Below are 21808 nucleotides of genomic sequence, written 5' to 3' on the forward strand. Positions count from 1 at the left end.
CACCGGTATCAACGTCCGCGTCATGCCGAATAGATTACCATACGTTGAATTGAACATCAGCTCTTCGCATCTTCGATAGTATTAATAATAACGAAGGTGTAACACATACTTTTGAATAATTTACATTTTATTTTCATTCTTTGAATTGTGTTTTTTTTTTTTTCTTTTCTTTTCCTTTCTTTTTCTTTTTTATTGTTTTCTCAAGTTTTTGGTTTTCTTTTACGAAGCGGTACGCGCGTATAAATCGGTCGTAACGCGATGCCCCGTTTTTTTTTTTTGAATATCGTCGAACATATTTATTTACAGGCACAAAGAAACGAATAAAAATAAAATCACGATATAACGCGATTTGGTATTTATTATTAACATTGTTATTTGTTAGTTAACATCGAAGATACGTTTAATGTAACAATTTATAACGTGGTAGCGGTGATAGATGTAGATGCGTTATTAATACAATAATGTTTTATTTTCCTTATTCGTTTATTTATAGATTCGTTTAGTTTTTAAAAGTTAAACATTCGTATCTTTTCACATTTTCATTAAACGGTAATCGTCGTTTTGTTATCAACTATTAAATATTATCACAGGCGTAAGGTATGTGAAAACAAAAAATGTAGTTGCTGCTGTCTCGTGTGTAATAATCTTCTATTCAGCGATTCATTTTTCTCTTCTTCCTCGCGCTATAAATATTCATGGGATTATTGCCTTGTGATTTTTCTCTATTGAAATTGAACCAGCTGCGATCAATTTTTGTTGTTTATTATACGGTACCTATAACGCGCATGTAATTCGAGTATATGTGTATTATACCTATATATTTATTATACTGTTACATTCGTTCTCAGCTTATGTAAATGTAAATGTATAATGTAGGTACAATATGGTTACGATTTAGGTATAAGACTGGCTTTGTTTTTTATTTTTATTTTCATAAATTACGATTGATATCGGACGTGTTTTAACGGATGTAGGTATACGAAGGTATAGCAATAATAAACAAGACTGGATAGCCGATTGCCACATTCAAAGCGGGATAAATTTTAAGTCGTTGTGTGCGTAACTTGTATAGATTTGATCGTAGTAAAAGACGATGAGCAGAGAAAACAATTTATCACCTTTAACCCGTTTAGTAACAGTGAGATTCTCGGCTTCCCACATTAAAAATTTTCGTGTCCCAGCCTTAATTGTCACGGTTTTTTTGGAATTGTAAATGATTTTTTGTTACTTCGTGTAACCCCCAAAAACCCCCGAGTAACAAGTTTCGGCTAGGATCGTCGAATTTTTATAGTTCCTTCGATTTTACATCCGCCATATTGATCCGCCGTCTTGGATTTTGAAATTATCAAATTCAGAGTTCAGATTCGTGATAGGCGACACCAAAAACCCTCGGGTAACAAAATTCAGGCTAAAATATTGAGTCGAGAAATGTTGGACTGAAATGGTTAATCAAGACCGATCGTGACCTGAAGACCTCTCTCTCTCTCTCTCTTACACTTTTCAATTTGCATTTTGTTTTTTACACATCGTATAAGAAATATCTTTAATCCAAGGTGCAAAAAAGTTCCTAGTTTTCGCGCGGCTAAATTCCAATATGTCATCTTGTCAGTCAGGATGGATGGGGTTAATTGTTTCATCGACCTTTCAACCGAAGGGGATATTATAAAAGTGTTTTTGTTACTCAAGTTTTTTTTAATTTCACATTATATATGACATAGGTTCGTCGGATGGTTAATTTGAAAAAATAATACAACTTATTTACACGATCCTTGAATAGACTTCTCTGTATATTACATACACACACATATATATATATATATATATATATTAAATATGATATACAGGGTATCCTCTTTTAAAAAATATGCTTAGATACATCGAAAACTGTGTGTTAAGTTGAATAATTTTTTCGCGTAAAAATTTTATATATGAAAGGGGGGCTCATCGGATGAGGATCTCAATTTTTGGGTCTTTTGTTTTTCAAACGAAATCTCATATTGTTTTATCGTATTTTCTTATTTCTCATTGACAAGCGAGCAAGTTTTACTCCAAATTATTTTTTACTTTTCGTCTTCGAACAAGTCCAAAACATTATTCGAAGTTTTCTCGTGAAAATAGTGGCAATATGTGAATATTTGGGTAGAATTCAAAAAAAGAACTTGTTCTACGGTGAACCCCGAACTGTTCAACATTTAGAAGTGTTTTGGTGCTTGTTTGCGTTGTTTGTTCAAATTCTGCTTATTGTAGCACTTGATCAGATTTTGGGCCTGTTCGAAAGACGAAAACAAAAAAACCGACTAGGAGTAAAACTGACTCACTTTTCAATGAGATATAAACAAAATGCTATAAGAAATATGAGGTTCCATTTGAAAGACAAAAATTGGTCCCAGCAGAGTCCCCCGGACCCAAAAACTGGGATGCTCGTCCGATAAGCCGAAACATATTTCAATCTAATGCTTAGTTTTCGACATATTTGAGTATATTTTCCCAAAAAAAATGGGACACCCAGTACACGCATAAGGCTGAGGGATCGTGACGTTGAAACGTCGAAAATGAGAACCTTACTCGACCTTTGAACCTCCACCTCCACCTCCACCCTCAACTCAGTCTCCGAATTCGCTTAGCCTTACAGCTGCTTTGGATGCGAGAATGAAACCATTATGAGATGTATTTTTGGACGGCGGTGGGTCCTTCTTCGACCCGTTTTAAACCACGCATCGCCAAACGATTTTCAAACCTGAACCCATCATCCTCCTCCTCCTCCTCCTCCGGCGTGCGCAACACCATCTCGAAACGCAGTTTTGACATCTCTGACATTTTGACGAGCGCATGCATTCTCATGGTAATTCACAACCCTGTAGCTTGCTGCTTTGACTTCGATCCTCTATCTCTTTTTATCCATTACCCTCTTGCCAGCTTCTCGCGTTGAATCGTTCCTCTACTTCGTTCAAAGACGGACGGATCGATGGATGGAATGACTTTTAACGCCGTTTCTCATCAACTAGAGTCAGTTTTGTTGGTCAGGTTTTTTTTTTTTTCATGATTTACGGATAGTTGTTCAACCACTTGATAATGAATTTTTAACAAGGTGTTCGGAACTTGAAGCCCCTTGAATACAGATGTTCAATATCGACGTTTTAAGATGGTTTTAAGAAACCAAAATAGCGAATCCAATATGGCTGATTGGGAATGTAAAAAGTTATTCGATTCGCTTGAAATTTTATAATCGGGGGGTTTTCGGGGTCGCTGAAAATAAATCCAACCTCGGAATTTTTAAATTTAAAATGGCGGAGTGTGTACATGAAAGTTGACGATGTTCGCTGATATTAGATCCGCCATTTTGAATATAGAAAATTTCTCGGATCAGGTCCCATTTTTGAAATCAGTAATCTCGAGAACCCTTGAATACCCAACTGACGTTTCTTTTTAACTAACAGTCAATGGTACAACCATTACAGTACCATTATCTTACATGGTGCTAATATCAACTCTTAACGTGGCTGCAAATGTCTGTTTTACGTGGAATATACTTCGGTTCTTCGTGCGCTCTTATCGTATATCATTTATTTATATGTATAGGTATAGGTATAAATATTTGTACACACACACACACACACACAGATACACGTTTATTCCGGCCTCCGTTACAGATATAGATGCGTGTTTAACACGGTTGAAAGTGTTTTCAAGGGTGGCAGGGAAGTGCGTTTTGTAGTTGAACGATCAAACGATTGTACATGTATGCGGTGTTATACTTCACGTATCTACAGGTACACGTATGTAACGTTTGTATGTATACGTGGTGTGTTTGGAAAAAAAAAAAAATAAAAAATAACGTGAATTATCGTATTTTGGGAAAGAATTTCATTCACTCGTATGCAACAATTTTGGGGCTTTTTGCGTCTCTGAATTTTTTGTGGCAATCGTTGGATACAAAATATTAGTTTATGATGTACAGTTATTTGTTTTCTCTCATTGCGTTTTAGCGATCGCGTCCTCGTATTATAATTTATTTATACGCCACGTGCAATGTATCTGTACGAGTAAATATATACCACATTTTTATGTACGTACAGGTATTATTATACCCATGCAAGGTGTAAATAAGTGCGCTGGTAATAAATCGTCGGTATCTCCACGCGACAACGACGCCTATTTCTATAGGGTATATAAATGCGAAATCGTATGTATGTACATAGGGAAAATTCACTTTCGCAAAGGCGGTATTCTAATTACCTTAGATTTCGCGATCGTTTCTCACTTCACCCTCTATCTTGTAAAATGATCTTTCGCTGATTATTATACCGAAACCCTGCCTCGCATATTTGCAATTGCGAAAAAACACCCCACGCGAATCGGGCGCTGTTTATATTGAGCCGTGTCGACATTTTGTTGTTAATTTTCAATGAAAGAATTTTAAAATGTTCCCGAAGCTATAAATAACAAACCCCTTGAACTCAAATCGCTCAAAGTGTTTTCATATTCTTCAGAAGAGAGAGAGAGAGAGAGAGAGAGAAAAAAAAAACTCCCCTTAAAAATAATCTGTGGTGAAAAAAAGTTCGTTCGGTACATGGTTGGTGGTCTTGCGCAGGATGGGCGGGGATGTTTTGATCGCTTGTGAAAGTGGCTGAAAATAAGAAGTGAATGGAAAAGAGAGAAATAAAAATAAATAAATAAAAACAAAAAAATATCCCTATGCGAAAGTAACGAAAGACAAGTGAAAGTAAAGGTGAAGAAGGAGGGAGAAAAAAAACAAATTCTTCCCAACCATATATGTTATACATATATAATATATATATATATATGCACACGGGTATGACACAAGGGGCGAGTTTGAAAGGGCGAAACGTTTTTCCCTTTCCTCCGTGCGAAGTGGACGCTACTGCCTGCACGGAGTTACGAAATGCGGGGCGGGTTTGCCCTGCACTTAAGGGTGACTGGCCTACAGGCTCAGGGACGAGGGGTGCGATTGAAAAGCCCCGTTTAGCTGGGGTGCGGCGAGAAACGATTGTTTGAAACTTGCGGGGCGTCGTTTCTCGATTTCTAAATGGAGGGGGAGGGTGGGGATGCTTTTTTTAATACACCGTGGAAATTCGAGGATTAAACGATATGCTCCGCGGGTTGATTTTCAGCGATTGTTAATGCTTTGTCGAATTTGAATTTATGAAACGAGAAGTAATTAGAAGAGTAAAAGTAATTGTAACGGAGAAAAAAACGAAAAGTATAAAGTATCGATAAGGGAGGATATTTTTTTTTTTTTGGTCCTTAGAAAGTTCAGTTTTTAGGCGTTGATTTGTTTATCATAAGCATGGCGATTTTTTTTCTTTTCGATACACCTCTTTTTGAAACAATTTTTTTGAAGAAAAGTATCGGTTTCGGTTGAAAATCACTTTTTCTAATATCAAAGAGTCTCGATGTTTTCAGACCTGGAAAATCCGAATAATAGGTTTTTAAAAAAATGTCAGTTTTTCGGAACGAAGGATCGATGAAGAAATTTAAAACTTACAGGATCTTAGAGTCAAATGATGGGCATGAAGATATTTCCGTGTTCCGTTCAATTTGGACTTCCGGTTCTACCGGAAATACATAGATATTCAATGCTTTACCAACAAATCTATACTTTTTCTTCCTTAATACTTCTTCCCAATAAGCGATCATGTTATTCCCAGTTTATACAATTATATTGAAACAATTAGATTAAGATTTTGTTCTTTACAGTTTTTTATTTTCAATGCTTCTTTTATATTTTTTTCATTTGGGTGCTCGCTTATTTTCGAGATCATCAAAGAACAAATTGTTTTCTCTGCATTCGTTTCCTTTTTTTTTTTTTTAGAGAATCTCGGTAAGTTTTTCATTTTCATGGATAGATCTTGGCGCGAGTCTTCATGTAATCAACATCGATTTTTCACATTTCTTGATCTTCTTTATCATCTTGAATCGCTTCAGAATTTTTTTTGTTTTGTTTTTGTGATCAGTAAAAATAAATTCACAAACCAGTCAATCAAACGAGAAAATTATTGTAAATTAAATGATCACCTGACGGATCGAATTAATCTTTCCAAATTCATATACTTTTGACAAAATATTTTTAGAAAAATTTTTGAAAAATAATCGTCTGCTTTAATACTATATTCAGAATATTTTCGCAACCTATGATACGTACCAAAAAATTTCCTTTTTTTTTGCCGAGTGAATTTCGAAGTACCAGCCAAAAGATACGGATCGGGAATATTAAATATATGTATTCCCATATTCAGAGAAAAGTATTAAGAAAAAATTGGATGTGTGAGTGAGTGAGTAAGAGAGAGATGAGAGGACATTGATCGGTTTACCGTGAAAGTGTACGCGGTAGTGCAGCTTGATGTTTGAGACTTCGCTTCGGTCCCACACACACGCACACACACACACGTACATACGTGTGGATATACACGTGTGTAAAAAGCGGAGAGCTGAGAAGACTTTGATAAATCGAGTTTCAAGTTTTTCGCCAACAGACTTACTCGATTTCATCCCGAAGGATTCAGCTCCACCTATACATGTAAATATAATACACAATGCGCTCTCCTCTTCTAACCTGTATGCCACGTGCGTGGTATGCTCAGCCGTGTATCATATTGAGTGGCGTCTATTCACGCGCTAGAAATCAGAATTTCCAATAGAAAAAAAAAATATACTCCCACCTTACGTACATGTAATATTTGACATTTATTCGCAATCGAATCGTTGTACATGCGGGCAAAGGAAATAAAAATATTACCGCAACGTAATTTCGATTCTCATTTGAATTTTTTTGCGATAGTAATAATAACAATAACAATAATAATAAAAATTGACACGAATTGAAAATTGGTATTACAGTCAAGTATTATCCACTGGGATACATTTGACGATACATGTTACTATTATCCATGAACCATTGTGAGATATATCTTGGATAGTTCATGGAAAGACAATTTACCAAATGTCTGTTGTACTTCTGACAGATTTTGAAGGAAATTGAAGTTTTTTTTTTTTGTTCAAATAGAAAAAAAAATGAAAATACGTTTTTTCGAGCAGTCTTCTTTCAACTCGGTCGAATTATTGCTGTGACGGTTTTTTCGGTTTTCTTTTCGAGCATCCGTACACTTGTCGATTGTATCTTCAATATCCATTTACATACATATACTATAGTATGTGGATACATCTTTGCCCGCTCACTTACTCGAGGGAATTGCTTCGGAGGTATTGCACCGTTTTATTTAGCGAGTTCCTTTTTTTATAATCGGTATTTCTGTAGGTTTTTTGATAGCTTCTCGTCGCAATCAATTTACAACTTTCTTCAGCCCACGATCACTTAATATATAAATATATATATATATGTATGAGGACTTTGAATAACTTAGGAAAGAATAGATTTATCATGAAATGAAAACAGGGCTTTTTTAAAGAGCGTTCAATTCTCTAGAAAAATATGTCTGTGAATATGTCAGTTTTATTTTTCAACGCAACGTGTTGCAGGGTGGAATACATATTGTTGTTACTATTGTTATTATCGTTGTTACAAATTAGACATGTTTTTTCACATCTTCAGTTTCGGTGTTTGAATTCAAGCTGTATTTGAACAGGATACTGGAACGCAGATCGCAGGTAAAACTTGCGCGTAACTCGGTCGAAGGTGTGAAGATTCATTTATGTGTATATATGTAAGTCTGCATACGTATGCGTCGCGTTGAAACGAGACACGGCTGACAATCAGTTTTCGATCGGTAACTGATCTAGTCAGTTTTGATTTTGCCATTTGAGGCATCAGCGACGGCAAAGATCGCGCCAAAGACTCCAACGGTCAGAATCAGCAACAGCTTGATCGAATTCATGCTGCGAAAGTACAAGGATTATTTATCGTTTGTCACTCGTCGAGGAAGGTGGCCGATTTTAGCGAGGCTTTTGACTTACTTTGATGATTTTAGCGGGTCAACGAAGATTTTCCAACTATGCTCTATGCCCGCATTTCTGTCGTTTATATACCCGCGTGTTTGCCGCGTCGAAACGCTTCGCGTCCTCAGACACGGGCAATAATTATTTTACCGTTGGCGATAAAAGCGGCGCGATCGTGTCGAACGCGTAAAAATTGCGACAGAAAAGACGAAATGATAATAAAATTTGCCGACAGTAATAACTTTATCAATCCCGAAGCAAGCCTGTGAATAATTATCGCGAACACGGTTCTTCGATACGCGTCGACCTTCGTTTATAAGCTCGAATCGCTTCCCCTTATCACAGGATTCAATCTCTCTGCAATGATTGTGGATGTTTGGTGGACCTGGAGGGCTGCGAATTCCGTCGCATATTACACACTCGGGTCGCAATAAGGGTGAAGCTCTACCGATGATCGAAGGCTACACCCTCCAGGCGTTGCATGCAAGTATTCTTTGCCGATCAGCCCGCCGAGAATTTCACTTCATCTCCGTACGACGAATCCCGTCGCCGCCAAATTTTCATCGGCCCTTTGTCGTTGTTGTTGTATTTTCTCGTCATTCGGGACAATTTGGTGGATGAGAAACTTTTCCGGAGGTGTTTTCGTTCCTACGAATTGAGCATTTTTTTCTCTTCGTCGGAAAAATTATCGTCTCGGTAAGTTCCTGATCGTGTCGCACGATCTTGGCGTAAAATTTTATCACGCGGCGTGTACGATTCGAACGCTTCTTATCATTTTCGTTTGGAGTACTTCCCGAACGACTGCAGAGTCGCTGCAGCGGCGTGAGTTCAAGATAAGAATTTCAATCGTATTGCAGGACACGTTATTTTTAGGCAGGAAAGTTTTCGTAAACGGATTGGAAATGTGAAGCGTCGTCCGCGAAATCTTTTCCAAATATTGTGAAAAAAAATAAGTTGAAAAATTAAAAAACTGAATGCATCCGCATTTAAGAAATTCTCAATCCCTGGATTATCCAATATCCAGGCACTAAGCGCACGATTCATCGATTAGAATATTTTGAAATGAAAATTTTAAGGATAATAGGCAAAAGAACAATTTCTCACACACGCGCAACATTATTTCCAACGAGCTGTGTCTTTTTGCACGGTTGAAGATATATCGTTTTTATTTTTTTTATTACTGTTGTTGTAAATTAAACATTTTCGTCACTCGTTCCAATCGTTATTCAGGTTGTATATTTGAACAGGATATTCTTACACAGATTTCAGATGAAACTCTTATCTACCTTAGTTCAAAACATGAATATCGAGGTACATGTTTTCAAACGATCTGTCTTTATTACTTTTTTCTTTAACCCACCAGTAACGAAACTCAAATTTCTTTCAATCTTTGAACGACTGTAATTTCTCGTATAAACGTAATTCATTTCGCGTGGAGTTGTACAACTTCACAACGAACAGAAATATGGAAAAGAGCGAGAGGAAATTGTGCTGCATGCTTTGTATTTTGCAATATCCGGAAGTCAGCTCGCGTTTTCTCGTCCGCAGCACAGGATGCAGTTGTTAGTCGTGAGGGTGATGCGAGTGATTCTGCACTGCAGCTACCGCCGCATCCAATCACGCGGAAACTCTTTGCCCTGTGAGAGTAGAGCCGGGCGATTGCAAAGTTCCTTTGACGAACGGCGTCCGATATTTTCACCGTGCAGAGAAAAAGCGCGAGCGGAGAAAAACGACTTGGCGGAACGAGAAGGAAGGTGATAAACGAAGCGGTAAACGTTGCAATTTCAATTGAGAAACTTTTAGAGCAAACTCTCAGTGAGTTTTGCAACGAAGAGTCGGTTCATTTGTAAAGACGGTTTTGTCAAGAAACCTACCTTGTATCTACCTTAAAGGTTATACTAGGGACGAACCAAGAAGCGAAAGAGGAAGATTTAAAGGGTGGGGTTAAATACATACTAGGGGAATTTATCCTCGACCCTCCGCTAAGCACGCAAGCTAGTTTAGCCCTACAGCAGCCAGCGTTAAAGGCGAGGATCGTAAAGTTAATCACTGTGTGGCGATAAAAGTTGCTATAAATCATAATGAATGGAGAGTGAAGCGAGTCAGCTAGTCGAGAAAGTTGGACGGATAGAGAAAGAGGAGAAGGTACGAAAGGAGAAAAGCCTCGCCGGTGGTTAAACATATTATGTATGTACCTTACACACCTCGTTGGGAGACAATTTTCACGGGCACAATGGACTTGACGGGTCAGGTTGACGAACGTTTTTCATTCCGTGGAATAGGGCTAAATTGGCTGGTTTTTTCCATCAGGGTTAAGGAAATTAGAATGACGATGGCAGTGATAGCGATTAATTTTGAGAAAAATTGTCTACAACGTTGAAACGACGAAGGTGCAGAAATGATTTCAGTCTTTACGAACAGTATTCTTTTTTTTTATTTTTTGGAATGCAATGAAAACACTTGAAGCAATTTGGGTTTAAGGGATTTATTATTCATAGTGTCAATAAAGATTTTATAATTTTTTCATTGAAATTAACAACAAAATGACGGCATGCCGCATATAAGTAGCTAACGACTCCGAACTCGAGGGCTTTTGCGATGGCAGATCTTCTGACATCACTGTTCAACTTGTAACAGATGGGTAAACTTTTATGATTAAAAACATCTTTTTGAGGTTCGAGTTCGCGGCCGAAATGTTGGAAAAAAAAAAAAAATTCACATATATACGATTACGAATAAAAAATTGTTGAAAGAATTTGTATAAAAAAATGTTGGGATTGAAGTACAAAAATCTAGTCATGAGCTCGAATCGATGAACAATCTGCGCTACCGGATTGAAAACGTGGCCGTTCGTTATTTACATGCGGCATGCCGCCATTTTGTTATCAATTGTAATGAAAAAATTCGAAAATGTTTTTGAAACTATAAATAACGAAGCCCTGAAATTCAAATTGCTTAAAGTGTTTTCATTTTCTTTAAAAAAAAATTCGAAAATATGTATGATCTTCGACCGTCTCAGCTGCATCCTCTTTCCCCTTATACGTCATTGCAAATTCTCTGATTCAGACTTCCACGTTGTTGCATTATTTCTAAGTACGATGAAATCTTTTGAAAATCCGTGAAACTCACTGGTATAATTTGACAAACTGGTGGATGGTGCTTCGGATGGGGGTCGGGGAAGAAGCGAGCAGGTATCCGAACCTAACTAACTCAAGTATCTGTACGTATAGGCGAGGTTCGAAGGGATAAACGATGACGGAACCGTGACGGAGACGACGACGAGGACGGCCTCATGCAGGGTGAACGAGGAATAATAATAAGCTTGTCGTTAACATCACGCGGCACTTAGTGCTTTGATATTGAAATTATGATGGTTTTTATTACGCTTCCATGCGGCGTCCCAAGCGTCCAGCTCAACACGCTTGTCCACCACACCACGCTTCTTCTTCTTCTTCTTCTTCTTCTTCTTCTTTTGGCTTTGCTTTGCTTCGAGCTGGCTCGCGCGAGGATGAAGAGGGGGAGAAAAAGCCCGCGAGCTATCTCTAGTGGTACTCGTTGGGTCCTGACAAGTTCAAGTGGCTGGATAAGTTAGGGTTTTTAGATTGCGTGCCTCGATAGATCGTTACGACGATGGCGATGACGAGGATGCCGATGATGCCACTTCTGCGCCGCGGCGAGTCCCACGCGCCGAACACACGTTGAGTCTTTTCACCATTTCACTGATTAATCGACCCGCCATGTCGGTATATCAATGAATTTATTACCGGGGTTAAAACACCGGGCGGGTGTTGCCTCCTAGGAGGAACACATTCGGTCAGGGCTTAAGTCATATCGAGTTTGGAGGGGTTTTTTAACGACTAGAATAACGTGTCGACTTTCACACTTTTCGTGTTCTGGCCACGAGATTATATATATTATTGGACCTTAACACGGAATTCAACTTTTCCTGTCTACAAGCATACTCGACGCCTTCAAGCACGCGACAAATCGTTTATACGGTAGTAAATTTCGATTTAGAATCATTGTCGCTGCTGGTATATTCCACGCATGCGGTGCCTTAGGTCGCAGTCGTTGGTAATGGTTTATATCCCCATCATTCTACTCAATCCCTCTATACCCTTGTAACATTCTTCCCAAGGCACCGATGAATGGATTAAGACTTTGCACTTTTACGAATCAATTAGACCTGTCAAATCGACACGTAAAGTACTTTGTGCCACATGACGGCAGAGGTTATGAAATTTCCAAAACTTTTGCCCGAATCTCTGAGATTTCTTTGAGAATGATTTGGGTTCAAAGTAAATACATACGCCCGATATACGTGACAGTGGATCGAAGAGTCCGAACATGCAAGGGCAGCAGACCTGATTCAATTGTTTGTTCAGCCCGGTGTCAAACGCACCCCGAACGCCGGCCGGTATGCTCTTTTTTTCTTTCCAATTCGATTTTCTCCTTTCTTTACTTTACCGTTTCGTTACGAACTCTAACCCCCTTTCATTTCATTTCGTCCTGACGCCACGCGTCGCCGGTCACCGAAGTGCCTCCTCTCTCCACGTTCGTGCCCATCATCGGGTCGCGCCTAAAATCCAAACTGTATCCGTTCTGGACCCGAGTGAATGAGGGCCCCCCGTTGATTCTTCTCTTTCTCTGTTCATTCGCCACATCTGTGGACTTCGGCATCCTGCAACGTCGAGCTAAAGGGCGTCGGGAGACTAGAGTATCTGCAGTTGGGTCTGGTTTTGGCACTGACTCCATGCTGCACCGACAGATGTGTCCCTTTAGTCTCCCCGATCGTGCAGTTAACGGAGTCAAAAGAAACTTTCATTCGGTTACTCGTCGTCAATATCACGTGTTTTGTCACAGTGAAGATGCGGGTTGAGATTGTCGTGAAATAAGCGATGCTTCGTGTTATTAGATTAATTTATTCACTCCTAAAGTGAGAGGGTCAAAAAAAATTCGGACCACTGATTGAATTTAGAAGCTTTGAAATCCGATTGACAAGGTTGATGAACACTTTAGGTACTTTTCTTTACCATGCTTATCCTGAATTAATCTTAAATCATTCTACGGTGATGACTAATCGTAGGAACATCAAGCTGATTGTCAGAGTGAAAAAAAATTACTCATCCTGACCAATGTTGTGAAAGTACGTATATTGATGGGTTGGTTTGAAAAATCAAACCGAGACCTGGGGAATAACTAGGGTTTAGGTTTTTTCCTACTCTCTGCAACTAATGGAGCCACAATCCCCTCCTGATTCCTTCTCATCTTTTGCAGTCTTCTCTGTATGGTCGTATATATAGTCTATTCCCCATTCTCGTCCCCTTTCAGATTGCGGGATTAACGATGCTAATATAGTAATAAAGGAAACTCGGGCCGTAAAGGATACTCGTTCTACATATATCTGCGCTTTATGGCTACTCATCAATCGATTATTCGTCATCACTTCGTATCCTATTATCTTTCTTTTGATACTTGGTTTTTTCCTGTTTAACCTCCTCTTGTAATGCTAGAAAAGTTTGGTCGTTTTTACGATACGCTTGGGGAAAGAAAAACAATGTTGAAGAAGCGATAACAGGAGGTTGAATAAGGCTTTCGCTTTTTGATGCAAGGTAGGCGGTGTAATCGTAGAACATCATGGAAACCAAAACCGAGAGAGTCCTGGACGAATTATTGTTTTGACTTGAATCTGAAATCCTGGTTTTGCGAACAGGCGTCTCATCGCCAGTTTGCATACATTCAGCAATTTCACTTTATAAAATTGCGTCTCGTCGTCGTTGTCGATTTCATTTCACCGGTGGCTTGGTAGGAAATTAATACACTAAAGGATGTACAGAACGTCGTCGAAACAAAAGACCCATGAGGTTGTAGGAGGAAAGGGACTATCAGGCGTCATTTCAAACTTCCATCACGTTATACAACTTCCTGGAAGATTATGCGAAGACGAGAGAATTTCAATTTCACTTTCGAATATTATTTCTTGCCGTCATTTCTTCCATTGCCACGCGCTAAATGCAAGGTACAGTGCAGATCAAATAGTCATCATCGATGAGGTTTCTGGAATCTGAAAATAGTAATGCAAGGCCGGTTCTGGATACAGATTCCTACTACCGATACACTTACCGACATCTCACCCAGACTCCAACCCTCCTCCGCGATTTTATCTTTCGGGTCGGTACAGCAGGGGTTGAACGCGGTGACGTCATCGCGAACAAGGGTTTGAGAATGGGTGAGTGTGTCAGTAGTAAAAATCTGTATCCAGAACCGGCCTAGTATTACTACTTCTGAAGTATCTGAGCGACAAACAAATTATTCCCGAAAAACATGGAAGACGAAGACTTAGCTATAAGCAAGGTAAACAAACAGACAGACAGGGTTATATCTCAGACTTAAATGTCGTCGTCGTTGCTGGTTTGGCACCCTCGCTGTTAGGTGCTAGGTACTAAACGTGAGAACAACACGAAGTCACGTAATAACCCGTTGCTCAGGCTTTTTGTTTATCTACATCGTGCACTCGCGCCTCCTTCCATCTTTTCCACCTCTTTCTTCCTTTGAGTCGTCTTTCCACTGTGACGACTACTAGACATTCTTTCGGTTGAAGACCCACGTCGTCGTTGACTGCAATGCGCATGACGGTTCCTTGTTATACCCGCGTACTCTTTATTCTCTGTCGACGACGTTTCGGTTCAAACCATCACGCGGCTCTAGTCAAGTGAAAAGCAAAGTATTTCGTGACAGGAAAATAACCTTCGCTGTGTAATGCTGCTCTGAATAAGGATCAGTCAGACCGTGGATTCTTATTTTTAGACCTCTGTCCCGGCTGCTCTTTCCTCCTATCTTATACATTTCGGCATTTCTGTTAATAGTAGGTGTGCGTATAGCCGGCTTACCACGCTCCGCATCCTTCTTCAACCCCCTTCGATAAATTATAGTAGTTCTGCTTCACGACTACTCTCGATGCTTGAAAGGACCACGATCATTACCAAGGGACAAGATTGATAAGATTTTCAGTAATACCAATTTTATTCAGTCGATAAATTGATCCTGGTTCTTTTCAAATCGATAGGCCATCTTTCAGAGCGGTACGAATCCCTGCGGGTGAAGATGTTTCTTGAATATTTACGGCTTACCTGTAACAAAAAGGGACGAACCGTTGTATGAATTTTAAAATTCATGCAATTGGAAAAATCCTTGTCGCTCATTATCTTACAATGGGACTGGTACTAAGAGTTAACAATCGAACTTGTACAAAGGAATAACGACGCCCGTCAGAGCATAACTCCGAGCTTCTTATAACATGGGTAATAAATTGTTTTCTGGTGGCGGTGCCGCAGCATTAAGCCATAATTGTGTCTGTCATTGTTATTATTATTATTATTATTATTATTAGTGTCATCATTATTATTATTTTATTTTACCAAGCTTGTTTTCCGTCTACATGTATAACTAACGATCCTACTACCTGCAACAGTTGCGTCGTGTTTCTTTCCGGAAACTCGATGAGGAGAAAGAGAAAGAGAAAGAGAGACAGAGACAGAGACAAAGAGAGAGAGAGAGAAGGATGCATGAATCATAACTACTTGGAAAACTTCTCCGAGAATATGGCGTGGCTGCGCGTTCTTCAACAACGCTGCCGAGATTTAGTCTCGAGTATGAAATATAGTGGTTGCAGATTCTGCGGTACGGTTAAAACGGAATGAGAAAAGAAAAGGTAAAGAAAAGAAACAGCTAGGAAGAGAAAAAGAGTAGGGACGTGGAAGGAAGTTCGGTTTAAAGCTGCAACACTTGCAGTACGTTGGGTTACCTTGTGTAATTTTTTTGGTTCGTTTTTTTTTCCCCCTACCTTTTCACGTGTACGCGTATAAAGTATAATACAAGTTCTGCAAACTTTTTTTTACGTTCTTGCGTTCCTTGTCTGAGCCTTATTTTTTTATTTCTTTTATTTTATTGCAATATCCATTTGTAACGGTAAGGTCTTTGGCCATCGTTCTTCAAAAACATCGATAGATCCTGTGACGTATTTCACACGTGGTAATCCGAGGACGGGGTCAAAGGTCTGTTCATCCACCAATTTTTTATGTCGAAAGTAAATGTAGACAAATCGAGTCTGTGAAGGGAAGGGGAAAAAAGGTGCTGCTGGTCTTTTTTATTCGTTTTCTAGTTGAGAGAATTTCTCTTCATTTTTTCGATTTTCTTTGAAGAACGGTGTCTGGAAGACAGAGAGGGAGTCAATGGGATGTCAGTCGACGGACATCGCGTAATATATATTACAAAACGTATAACCTTATATTATACCCGTCAAAGGAAGAGAGAAAGTGAGGGAAAAAAGGGATCGGCACTCTGCACCGTGTCCTGAAAATACCGATGCTATTTTCTATTTTCTATTTTATATCGCTCGCTCCATAGACGATGTTGAAGATTCTGCAGGGCTTCTTTCTTATATCCTCATCATTCGATCCTGCATTCCTCACTACCTACGTTACTGAAAAATAAAAAGAAAAAAAATTCCATACCGTACGATGAACGTATTTTCATATCTCTTTTTCAACGAAATGAAGGTACAAAAAGGGGAAGAAATAGCCGACTTAGAGAAAATAGACGAGGTTTTGTTTCAAAATCATAAGAATTCCTGACAAACATAGAAGAAACGTTATATAAATTTTCGTAATATTTATTATATTTACTCAATTATTTTTTGAGCTTGAATTCCCTTTCTTTTTATACCATTCCTGAGGCTCTCCTCGAAAATTCCTTTGGGTTTATTTCAATAAGGGTAAGAAGCTCGAGGCACCCTCGAGCATACTCGGTGTGCAGAATCCAGGGTGATATAAACTCCTCCTGCCGCGTAACCGCGACCCTCGATGTCTAAGACTTCCTTCCTTCCTTCCTTCCTACTTCCGATCCTGCTTGTACGTCTGTCTCCTCCTCTATCGATGATAGCATATTCTTCTCCCTACTTTTCCGTCGATGATAGGATTCCACGTGATCATGGTCGTCCTCGATATGTGTGGTAGCACAACTGTATCCAACCGACCATACGGACCGGAAGATAACACGCGAAACCAATATACAATATACCTCACACATTTACGCAAGATGAGATACCGTGTGAAGCGTTCACTTTGCTGTACGTTACCTCTACGGATATCTCGACAGAGCCTTCGGAAAGCGTATATTCGGTCTCTCAACTCGAGTACCACTGGTAGGGATCTTCGTACAGTTTAAAATGGCAATGGGTGAAGTTATCGGTGTCATAGAACCAATGAAAACAGTCAAAAATACTTTACGTGTTTCCGCATTTTGAGAATAAGAAGATCAAGAAGATTCCTCAGAAGATCAGATACTAGATGTAATACGTCAGGACAGAAATGGAATCACTAGAAAGTCAAGGTGGAACACTGTCCTGATGTGCTTCATCAAGTATTTGATCTTCTGAGGAATCTTCTTGATCTTCTTCTCAAAATGCCGCAACACGCAAAGTATTTTTGATCGCTTGCATTGGTTCTGCGACATCGAGAACTTAAATTCATCAATTGGATGAGGTCGATAAAACATTTTAATTTATAATGACAAACTGGCCGTTGACTTGGGTTTGTAATGTATTTTGATATTTTTCCGCATTCCCGAATGGTAAAACGACCTATCAACAATAAAAAGCTTATAATTTTGCAGCCTCTAAGCTTCTACCTGATTTCCTCCGAATTATTTACCGACACACTTACACGCGCCAATTAGAGAGAACGAGACGTCGGAAATCTGGGGTTGAATCACCCAATCGTGGAAAATTAGCGTCGAACATGCCCATCCATATGTATAAGCTGCGCAGTAATTCTCGGGGAAGGATACAAAGGACACTCACCGCCATCCGGCCCTCCGAATATCGTCGTCTCTTCTATCGAGGCTTCCATGGGGAATGGGATGAGGGTATTTTGCCCTCGGAGTGACAGGCGTGGGGTGAACGCGGTTCGCCGATTTTCACTCGGGGGTTCTGAAACTCCCCCGACGTCGCTCTGGTGTCTGCAGTCGACCGTCTGGAAAGGGAAGCCAAGGATGAGGACGAGGATGAGGATGAGGGTGAGGATGAGGAGGAAGAGGAGTTAGCCGTTTGTAAGGAAACCTCCGCACCCGCTAATTGAGGATTGTTTCTTGCGGCTCCGGTACAGGTTGTATAACTATACACTCGTCGCGGCTCTTGAGACGCGAACTTATCAGCCCTCGAAAGAAGCTCGCTCTCTATTTCCATACCAGAGACTGAATTTCGAAGCTTAATGCCTCGGTTTCATCGGTATTCTTATACCTTCAATTGGATTATAATTGCTCGGATTACGGTAGATTCAAGTGTCTAAAAAGTTTGACTATCTTCGCGGAATAATTAGGCGTATTATTAACTATACGTACGTATCGGTTCAATCGATCACGTGGTCCACTTCTATCTTGATCATTTTTGTTAAGGTTTATATTGTTTGCGTATTGGGCGAAAGAGAAAGAAAAAATTCTGCAGCACTATAACGAGACTCAGAGTTTGCTGCCGAAAGTGTACACGTTTTTTTGCCCCCATAACCATATATGTATAATCTTCGGGGTTCACTGGTGTAATATTTCAACGGGGGTGGTGGGGGTGTGGCACACATGACAAGTCTAGAGCCTCGTCGTACAATACCGTTGACGTGTTTTATTGGGAACGACGAGGACGTCGTGCGGACTCTCAGATAATTTTAGCGATTCATATGGGGGAGAAAAGAAGAAGTAGATGAAAAAAAAAGAGAGAAGGAAAAATGCTCTCTACATCTTTCTCCTGCAGTCAAAGAGAGAGAGAGAGAGAGAGGGAGGGAGGGAGGCTGTTATACGGATGACGTCACGCGTTGACCAAACTATGCGAGGATGCACAGACTCAATTGAGAAGGGGGACTTTAGCGAATCGATGCCAGTGTGTTAATGACACCCTGGAGATGCTGTTCCACCGCCCTAGGCGTACGAGAATTCACGACAACCCGGTGAACCGGAGGGTGAACGACACTTGGCCGGCGTGGGAGATAAGAGATCGTTGCAGTTTATTAAGAGGAAGAATATAGTATACAGAGGCATGAGAAGTGGAGTTGATAAAAATTATTTATCTGCCAGCTGCCGGATTGTCATCGATAAATTTGATGACTCGGTCAAAAGTCCGAAATTTATCATCTTTTACCAGATGATGAAACGTGTCGGAACATGTTCGTACAAATTACTTGAAGGACTTGTTTCATAAAGTGGTGATGGGTACCAATGGTGTGTAATGTTGTACAGTTGATGAACTCCAAAGCTTTGTGACCTCTTAGGAATACGATGATTAGTCTAAAGCATGATTAATTGACTTTTATCACGTCTGAATAACAATTATCGTTCGTGGTTTTGGATGAATTCGATCAGTTACGATCGTTGTTCCCGATGCTCAGGTATTCCGACACTTTCCTGTGCATTCTTTGATCCCAGAATGGCACTCACAGGAAAAGCAACAAGGAATCGGAAGAAAAGTTTCAGACCTAACAAACTAGGAAACCCAGAGTGCTTGTTCATCCAACTCCAGTTGGAGTTAATTCAATAAACAACTTGTTCATTATACCGCAGTGGTGTGGAAAGGGCACAGAAGAAAAGAGGGTGTGCCGGACTTGTTCCGACGCCTTACCGGTCATGTACTATAAACCAGGCTTTCGAAAAGTAATCAGGTGGTCTCTTTAACATAATGTTGCACCGTCGCTGCGCTCTGTGTATCAACGATTTTTCTTAATTATTTGTTTTTTCTTTTTATAGTAAAATTCATTCAATAATTTCAATTTTCTTACACACAAAATAGGAAGTTATAAAATAATGCGACATTTTTTTTTTTTTTTCTTTAAACTTTTCTTATCGCGACTCGGGGTCCATCGAGGTGCGTGTGTTGCCTGAGCCTGATGCAGGGCCACCATCCCCGCTATTCCTCTAATCCAGAAATCGACGAGTATATGGAGGGCCGGTGAACCGGGGGTGGATAAGATTCCCTCGGGACGTGGATCTGTCCCCAGGGTACCAGGGATATGCGAAGCCCGCTTCCCCCGAAACTGCGGCGATATAGGGGGTAGTGGGATACTTTTACCATGGGAAACTACGGGGTGTTTTGATATCACAGGGTTGCGTTATTTGTAACGCTGTGAAACGGCGCAGGGCGGTAAATTTTTTTCACCATTTTTTCGCCATGCGATATTCAAACAACGTGATACCTGGCTTATTAATTTGATACACTGCAATTTGATACTGTTACACGATTTTCGATTTGTCAGAGATTACCGAGATCGATGTGAGTATGAGAGACTCGATTCAACCGCGACGATTCCGTGGCGGAAAGAAAATATAAGAAGAAAAAAAAAATAAAAAATAAAAAAAAAAAAAAGAAATGAAAGAGGAAAGGGCTAATAAAGCCACAAACGTAAATTGTATTGCGTTGCGTAGGGAACTTTCTTACCGACCAACCTAACCCAACGTAACGCGTACGACATGTACATGACGCACATTGTGTGTATTGTCCCCCCCCCCCCCCCCCTTCATTCTTTCGTGTTTTTTCAGCTGGAGGTTGAATTTTTATTCCATGCGGGTGAAGGGAAGAAGTATTCTTGACGAGAAAAATTAATCGTCGTATCAATCTTTCCGCGGTTGATATTTTTAATTTTCATTAATCGTCGTACTACAAAATACAAGTGAGAAAGAAATAACGTGAAATTCCTTTTATCGGACGATCAAATTAATTCAATATAACAGAACAATGGATTTTACTGAATAACACATAGATTCAAATATTGCATCACTGGTTATGAAATTTTTTTTCCATGATGCTTTAGCACAGAATTTACATACAGTATATGATATAGACCGAGTCCATTTCAAATTTGAAATCGAGCAGACAGGTATACGCAATGTTATGGAGTTTTTCCAAATTGAATTTTGTTGTTTTTGAACGAAAAAAAGTGAACCTTAATTTTTTGTTTTCGACAAAAAAATCTGCTACAAAGTTGAGGCTATATATTTTTCAAGAACTTCAGTAGCGCGCGATTAAACGTTCGAATGGCCATAAATTCGTAGCAGATTTTTTCTTCGACAACAAATGATTACGGGTCACTTGTTTTTCGTTCAAAAACAACATATTTCAACTTGGAAAAAATTCCATGACACTACGATTTCCTACCTCTTCGATTTGAAATTAATTCAATCTATAAAATACATATTATATATTATACAATTCAATTCCGTTCTGTTTCCATAAATTATTACTATTATTAATATAAACCGTATAACGATGAAATTAACCCATAGCTATTATTACGGTGTCGGGGATCACGAAATGGTGGGAAGGGGTATTAGTCCGTTGCAGAGATAATTGTGATTACGGGAATCGTTAATCTGTTAATGGACTAGTCGACAACCCCCACACCCCCACCCCGCCCTTCTAGAACCCATGAAACCCACGCGTGGCATGTAAATGTAGGTAACAAGTGATACACACTGTGTAGTAGATATAATACGGATGGGAAATTTGCACGCGGTTACTCTCCTCGGTTTCGGATTCGTCACGCGTCGCTAAATGGAGTTTCACCCCTCTCTCTCTCTCTCTCACTCTCTTTTTCTCTCTCTCTCTCTCTCTCTCTTTCTCTTTCTGTTCTCTGACATAATACGTGGATATGTATATATAGATATGGGTGTGCATATCACACGCACACGTGACCACGCTTTTGGGAGGTTTACCTTGTACGTAATATGTCGGTGCAGGAATCGGGTATATAACGTACATTCGGAGGGTGTCACGTGACTCGCGTTTACCCTCCTCATTCTGTTGAGGACCGCAACGCCATTACGTTATTGCACGGAACCTCATGTCGAGCGCAAACTG

At 39.7% G+C, this 21808-nt stretch overlaps 2 protein-coding genes and 1 long non-coding RNA gene across 3 annotated transcripts in view; 1 reads left to right on the plus strand and 2 right to left on the minus strand.

Annotated features, from left to right (window-relative positions):
- LOC124215723 (uncharacterized) overlaps positions 1–21808 on the plus strand; it is a 114195-nt gene that overhangs the window by 41940 nt on the left and 50447 nt on the right. The window lies entirely within an intron of this gene.
- The window catches only part of Ror (tyrosine-protein kinase transmembrane receptor Ror), a 130766-nt gene that overhangs the window by 37183 nt on the left and 71775 nt on the right, over positions 1–21808 (minus strand). The gene's annotated exons all lie outside the window — the stretch shown is intronic.
- Positions 7454–8648, minus strand: LOC124215740 (uncharacterized). The gene is made up of 2 exons (XR_006882433.1): positions 7933–8648; positions 7454–7854 (listed from the first exon to the last, which is right to left on the minus strand). It is a non-coding gene; the product is annotated as an uncharacterized lncRNA (long non-coding RNA).

This window comes from Neodiprion pinetum, chromosome 3, assembly GCF_021155775.2.
Source record: "Neodiprion pinetum isolate iyNeoPine1 chromosome 3, iyNeoPine1.2, whole genome shotgun sequence".
NCBI classification, from domain to species: domain Eukaryota; kingdom Metazoa; phylum Arthropoda; class Insecta; order Hymenoptera; family Diprionidae; genus Neodiprion; species Neodiprion pinetum.